This window comes from Tyto alba, unplaced genomic scaffold (assembly GCF_018691265.1).
Source record: "Tyto alba isolate M040663 unplaced genomic scaffold, T.alba_DEE_v4.0 Super-Scaffold_26, whole genome shotgun sequence".
Lineage (NCBI taxonomy): Eukaryota > Metazoa > Chordata > Aves > Strigiformes > Tytonidae > Tyto > Tyto alba.
Genome location: NW_024881300.1, coordinates 10,369,546 through 10,394,545, shown reverse-complemented (window position 1 = coordinate 10,394,545; position 25,000 = coordinate 10,369,546). Strand labels below are relative to the sequence as shown.

General features: G+C 36.9%; 1 protein-coding gene across 4 annotated transcripts in view; it reads right to left on the bottom strand.

Annotated features, from left to right (window-relative positions):
- ZNF536 (zinc finger protein 536) overlaps nt 1-25,000 on the bottom strand; it is a 352,630-nt gene that overhangs the window by 276,431 nt on the left and 51,199 nt on the right. Inside the window, exons 2-3 of one of the 4 annotated variants that reach the window (XM_032987164.2) lie at nt 20,885-20,979; nt 8,145-8,207 (exon numbers count right to left, since the gene is read on the bottom strand). The exons of 1 other annotated variant lie outside the window; for it this stretch is intronic. The gene's annotated coding sequence lies outside the window, so the exon portion shown is untranslated. The remainder of the gene's footprint in view (nt 1-8,144; nt 8,208-20,884; nt 20,980-25,000) is intronic. 2 more of the 4 variants (XM_032987165.2, XM_032987166.2) reach the window with 2 other exon arrangements.

Here is a 25,000-nt window from a genome sequence, read left to right as displayed (position 1 = left end):
AATCCAGGAAGTCTTAACACATTTTATTATTATAACTAATAATATTATTATAAACTGAACTTAAAATATACACGTAAACAGGATAGTACAAAAATAAAAAACTTTCCTTAGATCTCCTTTTCTTATACTTTTCTGGAGCTTTTCAGACACGAGTTTTACACAAATTAAAAGCACCGCCTACTGCTAAAGTTGGCTTAAATATGGGTCTTCATTTACTGAGAGGTATAGTTTGGAGTTTTAAAAAAAAAAAAAAAAAAACAAAAAACCAAAAAAAAAAAAACACAGTAGCTTGATGTTGTAAATAAAGCCGCAAGGTTTCAGATGAGATTGCTATGTTATTGAAAGCACACTAGAATAAGGTTAGGAAAATACAAATCAGTGTTGCAGGACTGTGACTCCTTCACAAACAGAAGCCAAACTGTGTCAGTTTTCGAATAAGAGAAAAGACTTGCTTAAAAGCTTCAAGATGTTGGGAAGAATGTGCCCTACAATGACAACTTACTGCAATAAACCCAGCTCAGTAATAGACTGTGGGCTTCTTTGTGTCTCATATTCTGAATGAAGTAAAAAGAAACAAGACCTCTCTTCCTCCTGCTACTGGGGAGAGTCTGATGGGGAATGAAAACTGACAGCTCCTAAAAATCATAAAAAGCAACAAGTAGAGGCAGACATGATGATTCTCAGGAAGGATGGAAATGAAAGAGCCATAGCTGCTAAACTCATTAACATAGGTAGATCTGTTAAAAATTAAACTTTCTCCAGAAAACCAACCCAAAACAGGCCAAAACTGACATTGCAATACGAAAATGTTTATCTTTGAAAAGTCAAAACACTATCCTTAAATTCTGTCATTTATGTTTTAATATGCTGTTCTACAATATAGCATAACGATCTAAAAACACTGAATGTAAACTAGGCATTTCAATTCCATCAAAACATTTTAATAGTTTCCCCTGAAAACTTCAGAAAATGTTAGAAATCATGTCAATCAAATTTAAAAATTTTCAGGACAAAACATGCTTAACTATTCTTTTTTGTGAGTTTGTGGGTGGTAATCTGTTCCCACAAAAGGAAAGAACAATCTTGAATAAAAATAAGCAGTGTAAATGGCTGGATGGTTAAGCTGAAGGAGTGGGGGTGGGAGGGTGGCAATTAAAAAAAAAAAAATAGAGCAGCTCTGAACAAAACTGGTCCAACACCTTCAGCATGCAACTGATCTTCCTGAAACTACTCGCACGCATTGAGTTCCCCCTGTGCTTCAGGGTTTTTCTCAGCTGGGAAACATCCTCTGACCCACGTTCTCAGCAGAAGGATCAGTGCCCCGTTGCTCCCCGTAGGACCTACTGTGGGTTAGCCTCACTCGTATCCTAATGATCCTCAAATCACTCACCCTGTGCTGACACTGTTACTTGGACATTTTTTGCTGCATATGACCAAGATTAATACAGTTCTGCTCCTGTTTAGTTAGTGGGAAGGCGTGGGCTCCAACTGTGAGAATTTTCAACACCTTAAGTTAGACCAAACATCCAAACCCTAATGTGAAAATTGTGTTCTCCCTGACCCACTCATGCATCCCTCTCCCCTTCTTCTGTCTGCACCCTTCAAGGAAAATTTCAGTTTTTAGTTGAAAACCAAAAAGTTGTTTTAATTTCATTTTCTGTGTTTTCTAAAAAAAGACAAAAACTGCCTCAAAACACTTCTAGGGTAACTTTGTGGGAGAAAAACAAAAGAAAACAAAACAAAGGCATGTCCTGTTAACAACCAAAAACAGTTTAAAAAAATGTATTAGGTCTTTTTTCATTGGTATTTTTCTTTTCAGATCTTCTTCACTATGTATATCAGGTATATAAAAAACAGACCTTACCAACTGTTCATAGATTTATGCAGTGGACACCGGTGGAAAAAGAAATCCATTCAGTGAAAGAACACAAAGATTAGAATGTGAGTTTCATATACATTTGTTTTTAAGGGATATTTCATTAGAATATTTCAATTATTTCAATAAATACCAAAACAGTTATTCCCCACTACAAAGAGAAACTTGCTCCAAGTTTTTGTTTTACGGTCATGTTTGAGAACTAATATTTAAGCCAACCCAAGACTCAAAGCAGTATAGTACTTGTGGGAAAATGTGTATACAGTTTTACCCCCAAAGCCACAGTACTGTAGTTCTCCTCTTTCCATCATTATTAGTATAAAAAAATTAGTACAAACAAAAAAAAAAATTCACTCCTACTTTCATATTTCTTTAGATCTTAACCTGACATTAATGAGCAAATACACACTAGGATGATGATCACACTGTACAATAAAATGGCTCATATACTGTGTTGATAAGTTAAGATGAAAGAAATCCAGAACAAAGACACAACAGTATTGTGGAGATATGTTTAGATTCCAAAATAGTTGTATCAGTCAAAGACAGAAACACCCAAGACAAAAAAAAAAAACAACTGATAAATAGAAACATCCACTTTTTTCCACTTGACTGTATAATAAAATAGTGTATATATTAAAGCATTACTCCATTACTATGCCTAGCTGCCACATACAATACACAGATACATTATATACATATTTTTCATCTGATCTCTGATGCATTCGCAGCTCCCATCGAATATCAATGCCATTCCTAAACAGGCATTTGAGGATGGGATTTAAGTTACAGGAGACAAAGAAGATGCTCAAGTGGAAACAGTACGGGCATTGAAATCCTGACCCTGATGATCTAAGACTATAGTTGAGGTCCTTTTGAGTAACATCTGATGCAATTCTTCCTGAATCTCAGAACAAAGCATTACGATTTACACTGGGCAGCCTACTGGACTACACTAGAGGAGTTTACAGGAACCGTGGCTGCAAAATCCAGAAAGGTTACCTGAAAGGTGTTTGATAGAATCCCAACCCCCCATATAACCACCCTCACTCTAACTACAAACATGATGCAGATGGCACATTTCTTCATTTATACTCCGCTCGGTGGTGCATCCATTTTCAACAGTAATCATGCATCACAGCTTTTCCTCTCCATTTTCCTTCCTGACATATGAAGTTTTTTTCTCCTCTCATGCCGACTGGCGTATTTACCTAAGACATCGTGACACTTCATTCAATCACAATGTGGCACTGTGCTCTCAAAGTGAGACTGGTCATTAGATGTATCATTCTGAAACGTGAATATTAATACCCAAAAGAGATGAACCATGAGCATCACAGATGGACAAGAAGGGATTAGACAGAAATTGGTAACAGGATTGATAACAATTTACAAGTATGTCAGACACAATGGCACATTGTCTTGATCGACAAGAACTACTATTCACAAATTGTACTTCCACAAGCACCTTCAGTGCTCCCACCAATCAAGATTCATAATAAGCATTTTAAGACTGGTATTTTTTTTAATGGCATCAGCCTGATGCCAAGCACAAGTCAGTAGGAAAAACACTTTCAAAGAATGAAAAGCTGAAGCAAATGCAAAAGGTGCACTGGATAAATGCTGCAGCAGTCAACCACTTAAGAGAGAAGTTATAATCCAAAAGTGAATTTTCCAATAATAAAGTATGATGTACTATATTTAAGGAATGAATGCTGAACTTGACCAGACTGTTCATAATAAATGCTATGTGATCAGGTGGGTTTTTTAAATGTAATTTTGTTTAAAGACATTCTAATTGCAGCTAAAAAGTGCAACTGTTTAAAAGTGCTGCCTAACAGCCCCATTATGAGTCAGGTGCTGTATGTAAAGGCATGCTCAGGGAAAAATAAAAACACCCCACACTTGGGATAGTTTTTGTCTCAATGACTGGAAAAAGCAATTTACCCAAGAGAGTAAATAATGGTGAAATATATCAATCCCACTGATTCTTCTTCTCTTCTCCAGTTAGCCCATGTTTGCCAAAACCAACTGCCTAGTGATACTACCTTGTGATTTTACAGCTACTTATGTTGATGCTGTACAGAGGACACAAGCAGTAAATCTTGGTCATGTGTTTAAAAAACCCTGAACTGAGAATGATTTCAAGAGTTGCTTTTTAGAATTTCTTCCACTAAGATAGGTAACACATGGTACTTCATTGAAATAGTCAAGCTAGGTCTAAATTAGGGAAAATGAGCACAAGCAGAACACCAGATTAACACAGCTTTATCCTTTCATAACAGAAACTGAACCAAGTACTTCTGCCCAATATATTCTGTGCCTGACAAACTTTCTGCAACACTAAGCCGAGTACTTTTTTGCTGAAAAGGGTGAGAGCTGAAATTAATTTATTTAAAAAAAATAGAGCCCAAAGTCTCCCTGCTTTTTGATTAATGCCAATTTTATCTTTTGATTTACTTGTTCACACAGCACAAGAATTCACATCTTCATTAACTTAGTTTGTATTGTTTATACATTTTTTCAGAACACATCTCTGCTGTTCCATTCTAAAGTCAGGCCTGGCTCCAGAATGGCAGTTGATGCACGCAGACTCAAGCACAACCTTCTGAACCAGCTTCTGAACATTCCAGATTCTTCCCTCTAAGTTGAATTCCATATGTAATTTTAGGTGGGTGAATTGTGTCATGAAAACGGGAGTTTCTTTATTCACCGGTTTTTAAAAGCTATATAATTCTTGCACCGCCTCTAATGGCTTTATATTAAGTATTCACTAGAAATACATGGGAAATTTGCACATACTTCATAGTAACTATTCCTTTTGTTCTGGAGACAAAATTATTATTTACTCATGTAAAATTATTATTGATTTTTTGCCAAATGAAAATCTGCAACCTGACTTGGTCACAGTGGCTCCATCCTTCTTCTCATGAATCTCCTATTGCACAACACTTTTCATCTACTTGGACAGTGAAGCTGTCTGAGAAAAGGAATGCATATGAAGGGTTCAATACAAATTTCAGGTGGAGCTGCAAGGCAAACCATCAAATGGTAAAGCAAGAGATTTATAAAATTCATCTTGGAAAGATCATCTACCACTCCTCACCTACACAGGCAATTTGAGAGAAAGGAAGAAGATGAAGAATGGTAGCTTTCGAGAACAACCCAGCCAGAATAGACGATAAAGCCGCATACCACCCTGAGGAAACTGGGTGCAAAGTTCAGTCCCATGTTCATATTTCTAAAGAGCGTAAAATATCAAATATCCTTCCTGAAGAATAATTCTCTCTCTAGTCTCTTACCACACTGCTATGTAACAATGCAATAAATATTATCCTGCTCACATGCTTATGTTTACTTAGCATACATTATATTTGATGCTATCTGGCAGCATAAGGTTTAGTTCTGTCATCTTAAAATACTAATAGTTGTCAATCAAAATAGAGAGTGCATAATAAAAATGTTCTAGAAAGTAATAATCCTGTATTTCTACACCCTCAGCTTGGAGCTAAGCATTGCTAAAAATGAGATTAATTATATGTTTGTACAGTGCCCAATACAATCTGACAGACCTCCAAACAACATATTCCTAGAAATGACCACAGACTAGATACATAATCATATAGAGAGCATGTGTATATATTATGCAGTATATGCAACACTAAATTGATAGTATCATCTTCATTTGGCCCAGTCTTTTGATCTACAAGAGAGTTTTGTGGGAAAAAAACCCTCACAATCTACCCAATGACACAGTGTTAGGTTGATGACAGAAAAGGGCACGGTCAATACCAAGGTAATTTATGGCGACTTTCTGCAAATATTTAGAAGCATGGAAGCACGAAGGAGATACACACAGGACAGGTCCCTGAAGTTATGACCAACATAACAGGGTATACTGATCAATTTAAGATAAACTGTCAGAAAAATATCCTTTGAATTATATCTGTGAAACTTTAGTGAGAACTTCACTGCTTGGGACATTTAAACCTGCTCTGGACAAAGTATTAACAAATACCCTGTAGGGAACAATCCTGTAATGTCAAGATCGACTAGATGTGTAACAGGTTTTTTGCTGCTCCTATTTTTATTATTCTAATCTATTACCCTTAGCAAGGTGATGAAGTTCTATGTAGACATTTAAAATTATGACCATTAGAAAATTATGTCTGTGTCTGTATAATATATACACACACATGGATGTAAGGTCTGTTTTTTAAAAACGCAAAGTGCAAAAACAAATTTTGCACCTAATCTGATCATGCTACAGCTGTAACTATGCAATAATCTGTCAAGTGCAGACAGAAATTTCTAATTGTGGTTATATGAATGCACAATTTATGTGCATAATTGTGACAAGTGAACTTGCAACTTAGGCACACAAGAACTTAAATATGTTTACTGTTGACAACATAGTAGCATTGGACTGTGACATGCTTATGCCACAAAACCAGGAGACAACTGTGAGTTTTGCCCCAAAATGGGAAATTAGAAATCCTGCAAGGTAGACAACAAGTTAACAGCAAAGCTTGCAGAAGCATCTAAGGAGAAGTCCCTTAAGGAGCTCTAAACAAAACACTTCCATCAGATATTCTCAAGGAAAAGGTGAAAGATTTTATTTGGTTCCCTTCTGTCCAAACTACTACTGTGTTTCTCATTTTTCTTTGACGCCCTGTTTTGCAGAGAGGCTATAACTCCTTATCACTCTTTCTAAAACCTGAAGTCCACCAAGGATTTTGTACTGACTAACAGTAAAAGTCACTCAGAGCAATGGCTGCAGAAAGCACCTCTGTTCCCCAGGCACAGGATGACAGAACTCTTTATGGATACACAAGGTGTGTTAAAGGACGAGGATTAAGGCTTCACTTTGTCCATGAACGTTATTGTTGTTATTTCTGTTACTCCAGAATGGAAATCCTCTTATTGTCTAAGCACTAGGCAGTCACCCCCATATGAGTGCCAATAAAGAGATCCATTGTCTACATATTTCAGTAAGAAAAGAAAAAAATTAAAGGGTATGGAGAAGGGAAAAGGCGTTTTCCTTTTAATATTTTAGACTGTAATAGCCATAACTGGCTTTTCTATATAGTTTGGCCCTAGTTTGTCATAGTATTACAGTGAGAACCAGCAGCCTGCACTGATTTTTATACACAAATCTTAATGACTTCAATTGCTGCTAAGGATGCAGAATGGTGCAGGATATGGCCATTCACCATTAAGGCCCTAAAGCCTTCATAATTACTGAGTATACAGAATATTTATTATAGAGACTATGCCAGGCCTCTTTTGTAATCTGCCCTGGGCCTGTTCTCTGAGCCACATCAAGCAAGAAGTTTAAATGAAACTGCTCCCAAGTTTCTGAAATGGTTTAATAAAACATATACTGACTGTAATATTCAGTTTATAGTAGAAAACTATTGCCCCTTGGTTTGAAAAATGACCTCTAGTTGGCAATTTTACTCTCAGCTTCATAGATTATAGTCCGCTGTTGGTCATTTTCTCAATCCACAGGGCAATACTTTTCCATAACAAGCTCAAACTGCAATCAGTATTTGTAGGCTGTTACACAAGTTGAGGATAATATGTCTCAACACATTCTATTATATGACTAAACAAAAGAAATAACAACCTGGTGACACAGACATATGGAGAAAAGCAGTGCTATTCTTCTAATGCTGAGATAGCAGAAAAACATATTTCTTTGTATTGTGCTAATTTATTTTAAATTTAATATCTTCAATGCATAATAATCTCTAATTTGATTTTTTTCATTAATAGTGTTTTGGCTTATGTTGTTTTATGTCTGTTTTTATTTAATTTTAAAATGACAAATACTAAATTCTTTTAGCATCACATTTGTAAGTGACAGATAGCCTTAACACTGTAAAATTACATTAAAAGGTATTCACATAGATATCTTAAAGATCATTTGGTCTCGGGCACACAAAACACACATTCATAAACTTATAGGTTTGATATGAAGAAATTCTGATACGGGTTAGTAGTCAAGCTGAAAGTAATTGTTTCAGCACCCAGCTCTAGTACATAAATACGAGATTAAATACCGTGTTTTGGAAAAACAGTTCCCATGTTAGATAATCAAATAGATACATCATATTGAAGAGAAGTTGTAGACCAGAAAGTAAGGGAGATCTGGAGTCTGTTCCAAGATGTGCCCCAGACAGCTCTGCCAGTGACAGATGTTAAGAAAATCACCCCACCTTCCCAAACCACAGTTACTCTGACCTGCAGAGCTAATACAACTTACCTAGCTGGCCAGAGTGTGGCGAGGTTTAATCAACAAATGACGAAAGTTCTTGTAAATCCTTTACTGCAAATGTAAAATATTTATAATTACAAGACTAATATTCATCCCCATCTGTAAATAAAACTCTGAAGTTAAAATGTGACACCCACACACACTCAGAACTAAAGGGACCGACTTCTTAAGCTCAGGCTAGTGGGGTCAAGCAGAAGTGGACATTTTGCCATCCTCCCTCTAGAAATTACGAGTTTCCTATCCTTTAAACAAGTACACCGTATTTGCTAGGGACCCATAATGGGGTAGATGAGAGAATCTTGGCTGAAAGATATAACACTCTCCCCTAAGAGAAAAGCGTTCATTGTAGATCTGTATGGGTGGCTTCAAAAACTATATGCATCTAAAATATTGCATTTTGAGATATTAAAGGGGCAGATACTTTTTTTCCTTCATTCATTTTCCAGTACTGTTCCTATATTGTTGCTCAATCAGATTCACCTTCATTCTCTAGCTGCAATTTAAGTGGTCTGGATTCATTTAAACACGAAGGAACTTCATCCATAAGCTTTGAAACATTTGAGCTAAAGAATGTATTTGAATGTGATTACCCAGAAGATGATGGCTCTTTATCTTACAAGTCTTCAAGGAATTTAGATGTCTAACTCATTAATACTGTTTGGTGTATTAGATTTTACATCTTTGTGATTTTAGAATAAAGGTTTTCTAATACAGAAAAAAAAGCAGCTTTCCCCCCACCCCACCATTTTTCATTTTAGGGTAATAAAAGCGGCACATATGTGCCATAGCGTAATGGATTAATTAAGGAATATGATGTTTATCCTAGGTCCTGAGTTGTACATCTTCATAACTCACTCATAAAAATTAACGCATTATACCATGCACCAGAACGATACATCTATTCTTACCATACCAGTTGAGAATAAATTGTTCTAAATTGGATTATCCTGATATCCAGTGAGAAATGTAAAAATTACATTGTTATTTTAAGAATTTACATTGCTGTGTGTAAAAAAACCATAATCATCTCACTGCGCTTTTGAACTGTCATGTTACTCCCACTGTTACGAAATCATAATTGCTGCTGCCACACCTAAAATCAAATGCAATGCATATTGTATTTCTTTATATGCTGTGCATTTCTTACCTTAATCACAAAACCATATACAGTATATTTTAGAACTATTCTCTCATTACAGATTGCTTTTGTGTATAAGTAATACACAACTATGCATGCAAGGACTCATAAAATCCTCATTTCTAAAATCAACAGATGAAAAATCCCTAAATAATAATGTACAGATGTTTCATATTTAAATGAGCTGTTGGCATTTAATGCTGCCAATCATACATGCAATAAAATTGGTGAATTTCAAGGTACTCAGCACTTACAACAGATTATTTTTTTTAAATCAAAAAGTCATTTTGGGATGACAGAAGATATAACTGTTCAATAAATACACAATGATATATTTCTGATGTCATCTTGAAATTCCTGAGTGGTCAACTATGCTATATTGTTCCACACCAATTCCTATTCCGTTTACCTCAAGAAAGTTGATTTTGCTGTCCTTAAGCTGCAATGCCTCACTAAAAGTAAATTATCTGTACGTTATCTGCAGAGTAATCCTCCTCTTGAATACAAGACAGAACATCAGAGTTTCTAATCCTACACAGATAGAGTAATTCACATCCACTGTATGCTTTACTGTAAAGACAGAGTAATACAATATGTTTGATAAATCATGTATGTGTCTGTGTACAAAGAAGAAGGTTTATCTCCTTTCCTACAATATGCATCCATATTAAAACACACACACACTCCCCATGCTGCACTGCAACAATCTTTAGAAGTTCTATTATAGAGACATCTAAGTTTAAAAAATGAAGCAGCTCACAGGTCAAACAAGTTCCTGATGAGAAGTGCTTAACCAGAAATATTATTCCACTGATTGTAAGTTTTCATCCATACATCAACCCCTAGAGCCTATTGATTAAATAAAACTGATCTTTTTTTATTTCAAAGCAAAAGAGAATTAAATCATCCCCATTGTTTTCCCTTCATTTGGAACTATCATGCTGTACACACTGGCTATGTGTCCTGCTTCTAATTACAACATCCTTAAGGAGAGCTTATTCTACAATGACTGATCACAGTTTTCCTGCCTCTTCCTCTAAATCTTCTGCTTCTGGTCACAATCAATGGCATCTGATGGCCCAATATTCTGATCCAATATGGCAAGTGATATGATACAAGATCTGCTAAAAATCAATAAATTCATTTGCTTCAGGAAATTTTGGATCAGGACAACTTTAAGTCTGTGTAAATACAAGAATTTACTGCAATTATGCTGCCACATCTTTCCTATCTCATATCCCTTTTTCACTGCATAATTACCTGTGTTGTACCTTAGTTTTGCTTGCAATCCTACATAAAGTAATCCAGGCCAGGTAGCCCTTGCAAAGCCTTACCAAAGGCAAGGTCTGCCAACTTAGAGAACGGAGGATCTCTTTCAGCAAAATACATCAGAACACTGCCTATCGCTATATTGCTGAGCCCCACGTAGCATTGACTGGAGTCTGAAGAGACCATCAACACTATCATGGCACGAACACGTAACAGACTGATAACCGTGTCTTGGAAGACCACCAAGAGGTGGATATAAAAATCTTCTCTTAGTCTTTTTTTCACACACACCCCCCCACCTTGTGCAAAAAAGTCCAAGTTAGCATAATAGCTCCCTTGCACTACCGTGTTTCCAAGTCAGCCTTCAGTCTGGTTCCAGTTCACCTGCACAGCGCTGCTCTGCGCTGTGCAAACATACTCTGACACTCAACACACACTGTCAAGAGGCCAGAAAACCCTCTATCAGGGATGTCGTTTCCATTCTGGAAGGTGATCGCTGCTAGGCCGAAATGGTAGCAACCAAGATAACTTACGTGTTTCACCCCACACTTATAGATGAAAGGACACATGCTAAACTCAATTCTGTTACTCTATATATACATCATTTAGTAACTTGTATAAAGTATTCTGAATATATTTTTTAAAGGCAAGGAATTTTTAACGTACTTTGAATCTTCTTTAAATTAGCATCACAGACTAGAGTAAATGCATAATTAGTAATAAATTAATTAACAAAAAATTAATTTATTACCTGTTAGTTATTTCAGTGTAATGGAGTTACAGAAACAGAATGATGAGTAAATCCAGACATCTGTACCAGTTAAGAAGGCTGCAGCTTGGGCACATCCGTCAGCACTTCAGTCTTTTTCCACTGGAAATCACTAGTTCAGCACTAGCAGAGCAAAGATGAGAACCTTGCTTCTGCCAAGTAGCACTAATTTCTGCCCATAGTGATATTCAGAAGAGGATCAGTCAAATCACAGGGGTACAAAAACTGTTTGCTTATGATGTGGCTGTCACCAGTGAAGATGAGTTTGTAACACCCTCCCAGCATCAAGAGGACACACAAAAGAAACATTTAAAAAAAACAACAGATAGTCTTGCAAAATATATCGATGCACTTCTCCAAACTGAAAAAGCAGAAGTCAGAAGATCAAGAACTCGCAGTTAGGATTTTCCTATTAGTTAAAGAACATAAAGATTTTCCTGAAGTCTTTGACTGATATATGATCTTTTCTTTCTTTTCAGGCAGAACAGCTGTCCAGTGAACTAGAAGAAATAGCCCTGAAGACAGCTTTGTGTCTGATATGACTTTGAGAGGGAAAATTATCCCAATGATAAATGCTTTACATGGAACGTCTAAGAAAAAAAAAAAAAAGAAAGTCATCCATGAAAGAACTTTTCTTTGTATTTGAGCAAGCAATCCCTGTTATCATCTGGGGCGGGGGGGAGGGTGTTTGTGTGTGTGTGTGTTTTGTAGTGCCTGATACCAAAGTGAAGAAGGTATGTCCCTCAGAAGTGGATTTGGAATGAACCTAACCAAAAAGAGGCAGTAGGTACTTTTAAAGGCAACTGAGGAAACAGCAAGAGAAGGAGAGAATTTTCTGAAGATTGTTAGGACACAGTGATGTGAGATATACTATAACTTTCTTAATTTTTCTTTGTAAGAAAATTCTTTAAGAAAAGTGAAACAATCACACTTTGCTGGCTAACAAAGATACATGGTTTTGCCACAATAACTATATACAGAAATAGCTTGACTACGTCCAAAAAAAACCCGAAGCAGTAACAACCAACACTAACCTTCTCAGCAGAAGTACTTGGTACAAATTAGTGTAAATTTATTCAATCTAATGGAATTATGTAAATTACCTAAATGAAGGAGTACAGCCACTGTGATAATTCAGTGAAGTTATGTCCAGATTAAAGGAAAGATGCCATGAAACTGAGCCTTTCTGGAGCTTGCTCTAGAGCTGCATTTTGACAGCATAGAGAGGGGTTAAGAAAAGACCCTTGAAGAATGAATAACCAGAATACTTGGGTGAAATTTGTACATCTTTCTCATTTCGAAACACATCTCATTGTGGCACTTCAATGTATGGGTGAGCACTGATGGCTGCTGTCATACACAGCCAGAAAAAGGAAGAGTAATTACAACTGTACTTTCCTTGAAGTAACCAAATCCAGTATAACACCATCAGTGGCAAGCAGTACATCAACGGTTCGTCCAACCACACTTCAAAGCCTTGTTGAATTCGCCACATAGATGATGTTCTCTGTTAATTTGATCAAGACTAAACAAGGGCTCCTACATATCTGATGCAGGATAGGATAGGCCTTGGCTTAGAAACACCTAGCAGAAGAGCACAATAACCTTCTGCCCACCCGATCTTAGCAGCCCTTGAATCCTTAACCTAGAACTCCTTGCTCACCCTGCCCAAAACTCTTTGTCTTGCAATACAGTGGATCTTTTCTCAACAGCACTCTTCCAACTTTCACTCTCCTCCCAGCTAAGCACCCTTCTTCCTGCCCCAAAGCCTTCCTGAATAAGTGCCTGTGAGTATACTTATTCCAGAAGCCAAATAAAATTAAATGAAATCTTTAGCATTGAGAAACTTAGAGATAGTTACACATTCTCATATACATTTGTGCAGTCAGACATAATTTCTCTCCCTTCCCTTGCATAACTTGAATGCCCTTCCTCCACATATCCCAAACCCCCTTCATCCCTACTTCTGGAGTCCTCCTCCTCCCCCCACACAAGCTGCCATTAACCATATGTATCAGAGTGGTGTTCCCACCAGCTGTTGACATCTGCCTGCTCTTCTGCCACCTCACCTGTCCCTCCCCTGCATTATCCAATGCCACCCCCCACTTTCACACAGATTTCAAATCCACAGTTTTCAGAAATCCTGCTCCATGGGATTCCAACAACAGAAGAATAGGAGATAAGAACATAAAAGCATCCTCAATGCGGTGTCCCATCAGGAAGCCAACTAAATCTGATAGACACTGTCCCTCTATGACCCATAAACAGGAAAGGGCTGAGAACTGAGAGAGAGAACAATTATTAAATAATAATAATAATAATAATAATAATAATAATAATAATAATAATAATAATAATAATAATAATAATAATTCCACACCTACACATTACACGTATATTTATATTTCTATGTTTACCTTCCTTCTCCGCCACTTTTAGTTTGCAGTGACAATCAGCAATTATTTTACAGAGAAAGACTGCGTAACAAGTTTACAGGATATCTTTAGTAATAAGATAATTATTTGTAACTCTGTAAAGAATTATGATTTTTAATTTAAAAAGAAATCAAATAAAACCAGCTTTCATCTTTCCTACCATGTGAAGAAAACATTCTCTGCCTACAACTCAAATTATCATTCTCTCCTTTGTGCAAAATGAATTGACCCAGAAAACTAAAAGGGTAAGAACCCATATTTGCTGGGCTTATTCAGCAGCCAAAAGTTCATGAAAAACACTGTTGTGTATCACATAGCAACCACTTGATGCCTATTGTTAAAATACAGTAGTTATTCAAAAAGTAAAATCTTGCATTCTCAAATAAGAAGCCAGGCTGCAATGTGTGTTTACTGTTTTGGGGAAATAGTCATCTTGCCATTTTCTCTTTTTCCATAGTCTTGGCATATTTGGTCAGCTATGCAATGCAGTTACCCACAGGAAAGAAGAGGAACATCAGAATTTTCCTCCAGTGTTTTGCTCAAAGGACAATGTCCATTCAAAGCAATGAGATCACTATTGAGAGTTAAGATGGGCTTTATTTTTATGCAGTCACACTTTCGATAAAAATGTAATATTGCAGAGGAAGAGGGAGAAAGGGAGAGAAGCTTACTGCTTTTTGACTGAGCATTACAGTTGCACCCTTTCACCTGTTCTCAAAGCAAGCTACTCTCAGGAAGTCTTTTACACAGGTACAGATGTCCATATTGCTACTGCACATTTGCACTTCTACCCAGCACTGTCACGTGTCACTACAGGTGTGCAAAAGTGTGAACTTCAGACATCTCCCACTCCACCCTTCCTCCAAGTCTTCTGTGGTATGATACGGTAAAAAATAAGATGCAGTAAAAGTAAAATTTATAGAGGAGGAAAGAAAGTCAGCTGTAGAGTCAGAAAAATTATTAACAATTTCTGTTAAATGGAGCATGTGTTACTCTAAAATATTTGAAAAGCAGTGGCAGATCACTTGAGCTCTTCCGGCCTTCCCAGAATTCCATAAAAGCTGAAAGACAGTCCTCAGTTTCAGTCACAACTGCATCAGGCTGTCTATTTAAATTATGAAAGCAAGACCAAAAGGGTTCTTCTGAAACAACTGCTGGATGAGATGAAGGGAGGAATAAGAAAGATGTAAACTCCCTTGTAGGTGCTATTATGTGCTATTACACAAATAGTACAACTTCAAACTTGAAGATAATGGCATTTTTAATACCAGAAGGGAATGGCAGACTTGCTTAGCATAACTTTGAGATATTTCATCAAGGCTGTGTACAAACAGGTGTGCAACATTTTTGCTAGCTGTAGGATGCTTGTTGAGATTATCTGCCTATCCAAGAGAGTGTTTAAACTCCTTTTGAGTAGTTAAAATAAGATAGTGGCAGAAAGTAGTTTAAAAGGGGGAATATGTATGAACGTAGACTTTTGCTAAGAGCCTTACTTTGAGACCAGTTGTACCCAGGTTGGTGTGTGCTGTTTCTATAGTCTCTGAAAAAAAAAGTTGAGAGGTAGGCAGCGAACCCCACATGAACGCATGGAGCTGCTAAGGAAAAAGTGTGAGAACAAATTAGGTATCCAGGAGCAAAGAGGTGGGGTTTATGATTTTAGAGAGAGAAAGAGATCTGGCTGTTTCCAAAAGAAGATGAAAGGTACGGATGGGGTAAAGTTGCAGCTTGCTTGTTGCAACTGTTCCTGTTTTTCTTAATGAAAGTTCTTTACTGGAGGTCAGATGAGAATGCAAAAGAAGTCAGCTTAACTGTACGTCTCAGCTGGCTTACAAAGTATATATTAAAACAGAACTGTATATACAAATTACATATTTGAGTCTGTCCAAAGGTAGGTCGGTGCTTACTTATAAACAGGGATTGTCTATACAAAGGAAATACTTGGTTTGGTCATTGGTCAGTGATCTGACCATGACAGGATGTGGTAATTATATGTGATTGTTGAATAGCTGTAGTTACAATAGTACAGTCATGTGTAATTTATCTGCAAGATACTGGCATACTTGAAACAAAGACCAAGTTATTACATCCAGAGCACAACTAAAAATTAAGAAATCTTTCCCCTAAAACAATAAAGAGTATATGTTGAAGAATAATGTAAAACTTTCCTAGCACAACTCAAATTCTCCTCTGAAAATGTATGCTTCTCTCAGAAACAGATTCCCAGCACAGGGACTGGTAATTTATGATCCAACAAAATACTCTGTTGAACAAAAAAGTAATACCTACACTGCGCCTATGCAAATCACTAAGAATAAGTGACTCTAAGGACCAGTAAGAACAAAGCCCAAAACTCCTATCAAACATTATTTGAGGTTTGAAAAAGTCAAGACAAAGTGTAATTTTTTTTAAATGGGGATAAATTGGGATTTCTGTAACAATTGACTCATTTTGCCTGCTTTTATCAAAGGATCTCAAAGAGCACTCCAAGTGTTAATTAAATTACAAAGCATTTTTGAGACAGGTAAATGGTATTATGCCCACTGGGGAACAGAGAGAACATTTATGTTTCATTACTAAAGTCACACAGTAATTCAGTGGCTAGTAGTATAACCCAAGAATTACCAGTCGCCACTTCTACTCATTGACCTTATGGCCTCACAAGAGATAAAATTAGCCTTAAAAGCCAAAAATACTTCCTTCTTGTGCTTCTCTATCTTCCAAGAATTAGGCCAAGATTTTTAAATTTTTCTTCCTCTGCTTACTAGGAGGCCTTTCTTTCAGAGTCACACAAAAGAAGCCACTTCCTAACTTACCCAAGTATGTTAAGGATCACAGTACAGCAATACAAATAGGAACCTAAACAAGGGCAGTGATCTGTAATGGTGCTGTTTAACAGCTTATGCAGCTGCATCAGTATCCTCTTCTCCCTCCTCTAGCTAGCCATACTCCCAGAGATGACACATAAGAGCCTCTACCCCATCAGAATGAAGATGCAAAGATCTGCAGATGAAATAACCATTCGCTGACCAATTTACCGACTTCAAATCCTGCTTTACCAAAGAAAAAGACATAAAACTACCCTCAGGAACCTCATGCCTCATGCACTTCATATAATAATTTCACACTGACAGGAACAACATAAGAAACAACAAACGAGGCCCTGAAAATGCTTCTGATCATGGAAAAGTCTATTCTGCAGTCTACTACATCTATTTTGAGTTGCATGTAAAGAGATGAGGGAGAAACATTTCACTGACCATTCTATTCTTAGCCAAAAAAAGGAAGCTATCATTTTATATTCCAGCTCGGTCCTGACTAGTACAACTGCAGGATCCATGAGTAATAAAGCAGTAAGATAGAATGCAATCTGCACAACAGACAGACCAGCGACTTACAGTGCAACTTAAGGCATCTCTAATTCCAGACCAGTCTAGCTCTGTTAGAGCTTTAACAAATTGTATCTCCATTAGTAAACTGATTTTGGAGAGTTCTTTATAAAAGGTTTCTCTGTATTGTAAATAATTATTACTAAAACCAGGGAAGCATCTTTTGAACTTCCTTGAAACCTTTTGAATACAATGTTAAACCAAGATTTCAGGCTTTATTCCCCTCCCCTCCCCCACCCCCTTCATTTCTTGTTATGTCATGAAGAATAAGCTATGTGGAAGAGATGAGAATGTCTTTGATTTAAATGACCAAGGCTTAAGATTGTCTTTACCGTGGCAGAAAATAAAGCTGCTGCATATATTTGCAGTAGCAGTATTATTGTTACATGGTATGACAATCACCATCTTTTTTTTCTTTTCCCAAAAATATGTCTAAAGAACCACACAGTTTATACACTGCATTCAAAATATTTTTCTTCGTTTACATTGATTGCATATTTCAAATCAAGTTACAGCTGTATCGCTTAGCCTAAATCAAATAAGGAATCCACATAAATGCATACACACACTTTCCTTGATTTTAGACATTGCCAATATTGACAAGATTAAAATATTTTTCTCACTCATTATTTATTGTGCTATGATGAAATAGTAAGAGTATGTATTTAACAGAACATCACAAAGTAGAGTTAAAATGTGGACATGCTGTTTCATTTTGTTTTACTGAAACAGTGTTAAGTATGTGACTCCCTGACTGCAATAATGACATCTTTGGGTGATGAAGATTTAAGATGCTTTTTAAAGATGTAGTGTTATCCACATTCTTTAGCCATGCTGATTAGGAACATTATTAAATAGATGAACCCAAGACTGGAAAGAGTGCCATGACTGAAGTCCCTCCTGTTGCAGAGGACTGGGGGAATCGGTGCTCACTGCAAGAGCAGCAGCAAATTCACACACTGCATTGGGTACGCAACTGGAATGACTGGAAAGCAGTCATACATACACAACTCCAACACTTTTACAAGCACCAACATTTTTTGTTACCAAAAATGTGTCCTCTGAATGGTTTCTCTGCTTCTGGAGTGAACTAGTACTACCTGACAACTGGAGTATGGGGTCAAGCAATGCCATATCTGGTTTAACCTCAAGTACAGGGTAGGTATGTACGAATTTGTATTTTGAATGTACGTACCTTGGATTGAAAACCACAGACACAGCAGTGCATAATCCCAGTTTCCAGCTCACAGCTGGGTACCATTCTGCACATTTTTACTGGCAAAATAGTAAGGAAATGCCAAAGAGAAAGCACCCCAGCAAAGCAACTGTAACCAAAACTGGTATTGCTGGGCAGAGGAGCATAGAGCTTGCCTTCTGTAGCATGTGGCGGTATCTGGGTTAGAATGCAGAAAAAGACAGACACATTTCAGCCCAAATGCTTATTCTTGCATACTACAATCTAAATATACCCCTTATGATAAATACAGCAGAATAATCAGAAGGTACTGAATGCTTAAAATGCACCCTTAACAAAACAAAACAGTGTAATGCATATCTCTCTTTACGTGTCAAACAATTTTCCTAACAAATCATAATAATGCAGAATGATATAAAATTCACCCATCAAGCCCAAATGCATGCACAAAGATTACCATGGCAAAGAATTGTGAATTTCATTAAATATGTTAAAGGCAAAAAAAAAATTCAGCTTTGAAAAATAGTAATCCTGTCTTTCAACAAAAATATTATAGGAAGCTATGAATTTGGTAGATCTGAATAGGATGTTGGTACATGTTTTACTAAGGTAATATAATGGCACACTATTATTAGATCACATTAATCATTACTGTGCCAAAGGCACTGACAGCACCACTGAAAAGGATTGAAAGGGCTGGTAATGGATATAAATTACCCATTGTGTGATAAAAGGATTTTTACTAAGAAGGTAAGAATAAAACAGCAAATTTCTAATATAACTGTTGTGTAAAAACCAAAATAAAAGTAATCCAGTCAGTAATATCCACAAAATCAGAAAGGAAGCACTTTTGAAACAAGATAAAGTCACGATAAAAACTGTATACAATGTAAAATTAATTTTGTGGTGCATAATATTACTATCAATTTAAATAGTTTACATGATGACCTGTAAGGGTATGGTCAAGAGAAAGGTAAGCTTTGTTAATTAGAACTGAGTATGAGCTTCTCCATGCGTATTTTAAGTTTGTGGGCTTGGAATTTTTTATTTGTTTTTTTTTTTTTTTAACCTATAATGGCTTCCATGACACCCCCCTGAAACTGAAGACGTGTTGAGAGACTTCTGGTTTCTGCATTAACATCACAACAAACAGCACATCTCTCAGATGGTTTTATTTGGATTCCAAATGCTATTACAAAACGAAACACGTCTTTGCTAAGCTATTTAACCATTTGATTGAAACCATTTGTATTACTAATTGTCCAGTTCTGTGCTCCTCCTTTACTCTAGCAAGTATTTCCTGATATGAGTAGGGCTCAGTAAAGTGAATTGGTCAAACTACATCCTTATTTACAGCATTAAAAATCCACATATCTTCTCTGAGGTTGATGGAATTATTCTAGAATCAAGTCACTATAATTCTTTGAGTCAACTGTCTAGAATAAAATCCAGTAGCTCACATTCAATTATTAAGTTTTAAAAATTGTGATCCATATTCTTAAATGATATAAATTTGTAAGTACAGACATCAATCCTGAAAACACTTACGTCTATACTTAACTTTACTCACGTGAGTAATCCCATTAGCATCAGTAATTCAATACCTGCTTATGCATTTGCAGTACTGAAGCTTTAATATGCCTGAATATCCTCTCACTTACATCAGCTATAAATCAGCACAATTCCTCTGAATCACACAGTTTCTACTGATTCACAAGATATAAAAACGAGTGGACAATCCAGTATAACAATTATAATAAAGAAGTAACATATGAATTTGATTTTGGAGCAGAAGCTATCAGAAGTTTTGATTTAAGAATCAATTAACACATGTAGAATGTAGAATTAATTACTGGTTATTTCCTAGGAAGGCAGACTTTTATTTCAAACCGAGGGCCAAATAACCCAATTCTGATTTCACACCGATTTCCACACCCATCTGATTTCTCAGACTTTACAGAAGCTTTTATTCTACTGCACTGGAATAGCTCAGAGGAAAATCACATATACAGTGTGATACCCCTCCACCGACTGATTTTCATGGGTGTTCTTCTCATGATAATATACAACAGAATATGGTTCTTAATAATATGCATTAGATGTTCTATTGAACTTATGGGAAAAAAAAAAAAAAAAACACAACAAAAAGTGATACAATGAATTTAACCATGAGTGTCATGGATTTTTTAAAAAAACAGTATTCTGCTGATAAAGGAATAAAATATGATTCATCTCTAACACAATTATTACATATCAACTGTGTAAGATGAATGCTCATGATTTTACCCAGCAATTTTTTTTCTTGAAAAATCTATTTGTAGCTCATTACACCCTGAAAGAACTACAATAAAAAGTTTTGCTAAAGACATAAGCATAATATTTTTGAAGATGTGAAAAAAACATGTGAGAACAGATTTTTAAATCTAATTTAGGTACCTCATTTTTATGTATTTTTTTTTAATAAGGAAAAACAACCCTAAAACCACAGATCCATAAGCAGAAGAAAACGTTATGAGAACAATATAAGTATTCTTACCAGTTACTCTTAAACCAATGAATCTGTTCCCTGGCTGAGGAAATTCTTAAAAGACACAGGATAGGTACTGAAGGTCGCAACTGTAAAAATAAAACCTGTGAGAAATTTAATATGTCAAACCTCAGTGTTTGAATCAGACATTTATGTAAAATATTACAGTGCCACCTCAAGCAGACAATCTACAGAGCAGCAGAGAGTATTGAGAATTAGAATATTAATGGGATTAACGTATTTTATTTTTTAAGCCTTCATAATGTACGTGTTTGGTGGTCATTTCATTTTGGGAACTGAAAAGTTCTTTCAGTTCTGGATTGTTTTGAGGGGAAAAACCTCTCCTCAAGATAATGCTGAGGAACAGAATGAAATTCTTCTGATCCTTTCCCCTAAACAGTGCAGCAAAAGAGGACAAAACAGGATAAAACAAAAGTTGCATAGCATATTCCAGAAACCCAGTTATTCTCTTTGACATTGATATTCTAATCTTTCAAACTGAGTAAAGAAAGAACAGCTACTAATTGTATTTTTACTCTTTTTTTAATTCCATTTTATAACAGAAATAAGTCCTTTGTAGATGATCTCATCTAATAAACCCTACTTAAAAGAGATAAGAGCCAGCAGTAAAAGCCAAGCCAGAATACTTCCAAGATATTTGTCAGTAGTGAATGTAGGGCCATTACATTAGTAAGCAAAATAGAAACAAAAACAAAGGGCATTCTTAGAGCAAAATAAAGTTCACTCAACTGAAGCTATAATCTGAAGAATTTATGACTGAGAATTCTAACTATGTTTATTCCTATGCATGTCTAACAAATGAAATTAAAGGTCACTTCAAAATAATACACTTTGTACATCTGCATCAACCAAACTATTTCATACAGCAGACTGGCTCTGAAACCCCATTTCAAGCACCACAGCCTTAGGGCTTCACCTTACCAACACTGATCTCCCAGAGAAGCAGGGACTTCTCCATAGAGCCCCAGTGGTGGGCTGCAGTAGTCAGTGTGTACAGAACTGCATCCTTCATTTCTGTGGGAAATAACTAAGAGTTTGGCCATTTTACTGCACTTGGTTTAAATCGGCCAGCACCAACAGGGCCACACTGCTGGGCAATGCCTTTTATTGCCTTGAAGGATAAACAATTTTGAGGACTTCAATTGATGATGAAAACAGTATGAAATAATTCAGCAAATTAGGAGTTCACTACTAAGCAGCACAACCCTCCACTAGTGCAATACCAATACAACACTTTCCACGTATCCTCTAAGATCTCTCCAGACTCCACCTTGTCCCGATTACGTCTAACGCAAAATACTACTACAGAATGTCCCACTTTGTCCATGTCACCTCCTCTTCTCACTCCTTCGGTTTCTCCACCACACCAAACATACCCAGTCTTTATCACGCACTTCAAAATGTTTTCCAAGTGATAATTTTGCACAACTTCCCTCACATAGGAGAATCACCCCAGTAAAAGCTTCAAACCCCTCCTTTATAACTCACAATTCCACAGTTAACTGCCAACAATTCAGCAGCAGACATCTGGTTTGCCATCACCACTGTTTTTCACGCGTAGGAACACATTTCTTTTCTGCTTTCTCCTCATGCCTAGTTTTCTTTTACATGCCAATTGTCTCTGGTTTTATCCCTGAATTATAAACCCCGAAAGGCAAAGCCTATCTTCTCATTACATATTTTACAGTATTGAGCTTAATGGGTGGTGAGCACGTACGAGCCATTATTCCGATCTGGTACCCCATTTCCCGTGGGTATACCCAGCTACACAAGAAGCAAACCAATGGGCAGTCAAGCCAAGCACCTACAGTGTTGGCTAGAGAAAAAAAAAAAAGCCTTTTGTAAATGGTTAAAAAACCTCTTGTCATCACATTTGGTCTTCCCAAATATGAATTCATATCTAGATAGGACTCAGGTCCCATTTATAGAGACCCAAACCATTTTAGAATTCAAGTAAGTGAATTTAGGTTACAATATTTGGACACATCAAAAAAGCAAATTCCTGGACTGCTGCATATAAACATAGGTCCCATCCAACGTTTTCAGTTACACAGTGTCTAAAAACAGTGACAGCTTGTTTGTCTGGAATTCTGCTGTTGTTGACGTCTTAAAACCTCAAGATATACCTTTTTAGTGTTTACTTGCAGCTTATTCAATGTAAGAAAGCCAAGAGATAGAAACAAAGATGATAATAAACTGTTAAGTTTCGAAAAGATGTTATCTCACTAAACAGGTTCTTAGTACTCCTACGCTGACATCGTAGACTACATTTTTGCTACGCTATTACAAGGATACTTGTGTTTAAAAAAAAAAAAAAAATCCGATTTTACATACACGCTCATGACTTGCAAAATTCTAGGAATGATTCTCAAGGGGCTTTCACTAAGATGCTTTATAAATTCTGATGACAGACAGAACACAGTAAGGCTTCATCTCTTAAAGTCCTGTACTGATTTGTTTGGAGGCTTCATGTCATTGATCAGCATGTCAATGTCTCTTGCAATCTGCTTTCCAGTTCATGACTGTGAGTGAACCCCTCAGGTTTAAAACCTAAAATGATTTAAGGTCTGTGATACATAACCTTACGAACAAATTGGGAAAATCTGTAGCTTTACACATTAAACTGTAGCAGAAATGATTTAAAGCCTTATAAAAAGGTATTTTACTTACCTGTGCTAATATTATTCTAACACATTTGACACTGACTATGTAAAGCAGATATTTTAAAGGTACAGGCAGCAAGCTGCATGGAAACAAATTAAGATAGTTCCATTTAGGTCAAACTGGGCCAGTCTACCAGTGCCTAACACAGTCACTGGCTTTTCAAAACTGCACCCTGAACCCCTACAGACCAATTTATCACGGTAAAGCCTCCTGGAATAACACTCTGTGCAGTTGTGCTCAGCTCAGCAGGTAAGCCTGTTCCCCCAGCACACCTCTACCACCGAAGAATAAGAAATTCCAAAGGCCTTCAGAAAGAGGATGGTAAAATAAAAGTACTATCAAGACACAACTGGGGTGGAAGAGCAAAATTTTTGTTCGTTCTTAAACATGCTTACGTAGCTCGCTCCTTGAAACTAACTGCAGACATTGAAGGGAGAAAGCAATCTCTCATCCCATTGATAAGTGGGGACCAGAAGAATTTCTGCACGTTACAGATGGAAATCTAATACACAGCAAGGGAAAAAAATGCTTGAGGATAGACTTGTTCTAAATAATGGAACTTTTCCCAAAATCCTGAGGCTGCAAAGGCTTCACCATGAGGCTCTCAGCACCACATCCCATTCCGGTTAAACTCAGTGACAAAACCCCCGCTAATCTCAAGGGGACAAGGCTTGGGCCCTCTGTAAACAACATACCCTTTCTGATGGAATGAGGTGTCGTGTTTAAAAAATTATTCCCTATCAGCTGCTTTTTGAGGGTCTCTTGAAATGCCATGCCATAGCTGCTCTCACCCTAGGCACATCAGAGATGCAGGGACAGAGAAATACGTGGGCAGGGAAAGAGGCTCAATGACAGGACGAAGCCAGCCCAGCAGCTGAGTGGGAAAGCCATCACGGGCCTCTGTGTGAACACGGCATACATCATAAATGCAGGATAGGACCAGTGGGGCCTTAAGGGTCCATTGTCACTGGCAGTTACATGCATAAATGAAAAGAGATAAACAGTCCCTAAAGCAACATGTTGGAATAAATCTCAGTATTTTTCCACTGTTCCCTAAAAATGTAAGAGCTGACACCACTTTTCTCAGGCTGGGGCATGGTTTCCACCTGTGCCACCACAGCCTCCCCAGCCCAGTCCCAACTGTGCACCAGTCCTCACTCCTAGCTCCGGCATCGGACCTTCTTCCTTGGGTGCCCTGCGATCTCCAACACATAAAACGTTCTGCCTATACATACAAGATATTTTAAAAACTCAGATCTCACTGTATAAGGATTTGCCCACATCTCCTGGCAAATCTGTGGTGTTTGATCTAACATCCTTTCAGGGAAGCTCCTTTACATCACACTGAGATCATGAGACAAACTACTGCTCTCATTTTCCCTCCTGTTAGAAGTAAGCAAAAGACAGCAAAGAGCACAGGACAGGCATGCACATCATTTT